This window comes from Amphibalanus amphitrite, unplaced genomic scaffold, assembly GCF_019059575.1.
Source record: "Amphibalanus amphitrite isolate SeventyFive unplaced genomic scaffold, NRLGWU_Aamphi_draft 000558F_arrow, whole genome shotgun sequence".
NCBI lineage: Eukaryota > Metazoa > Arthropoda > Thecostraca > Balanomorpha > Balanidae > Amphibalanus > Amphibalanus amphitrite.
In genome coordinates, this window is record NW_024882052.1 from 132800 (window position 1) to 133885 (window position 1086).

Consider the following 1086-nt stretch of genomic DNA (forward strand, 5'->3'; position numbering starts at 1 on the left):
CACAAACATACATTGGTGAGACAAGGCGCTGCGTGCGGTACCGATTTGACGAGCACTTCAGAGATGCAGTCAACCGCACGCAAACAGACCCCCTTTGGGGACCACATGAGAGAGAGTCACCCTGATGCACCAGTACCTCAGCTTTCAATAGCTATCCTCCGCCGGAACAAAGATGGTGCGGACCGCAAGATTGCTGAGGCACTGGCTATCCGGGACAGACAACCCCTCTTAAATAGTCAAGTCGATACTTGGCCTATACCTACTGCTAAAGTAGACTCGTCCATCGCTCTGCATGTATGTTCTATTGAATTGTTAGTGTATGATTATGCTGTTTTCGCTGGTATAGCCAGCAATGATCCCGATTTATGTGCTGACATTTTCTGCTTCTGTTTCATCTCTTTATTGTGTCCGAATCTCATGTCTGTCGATCATCTTATTTATGTTGATATGGCTGTAGTGCCACATTATTTGACTGGGCACTAAGCTGAGAATATAGTTGCGTAGTTTTCATTTGCGTAGTCTTCATTTGCAGTGTTAGGGTACCTACTCCATTTAAGTTTCACAGGTTCAGTACTGTTCGACTATTGACACTCTGTACTTACGTTATTTTGGATTGCATGCATGTGTCCGTATCCGATACTTTTGAAACGGTGGTATTTGCCATGTATGTCGCGTGTCGTGTCTGTGTTATCTTAAAATTCAAAACCCACTTTTCTCTGTAACCGTAACACCTTTTGATTGTGACCCTGAAGAAGTCCCATGGACGAAATAAAGGTACCTATTTTTCAAAGAATTTTGCATTTCATTTACCATTCGGAACTTAATATGAGCAAAGGCTATTATATCTCAATGATAACTATTTTCCTTCTAACAATGCTCAGCCCAGCACTCCACCAAATATGTAAAAAAAAAGAGTTGTAAAAATTGCAGCAGTTTTGCGTGTCGAAAATAGTTGTAAAATATGACTTCAACAACAGTGCGCCGAAAAACGTCTTAAAACGGCAAAACAAAAACTTTGATGTAAAAAAAAACTAACCGCACCCAATAAAACACGACGGAGGTGATGCTCCTCGCGGAAAGCGTCCC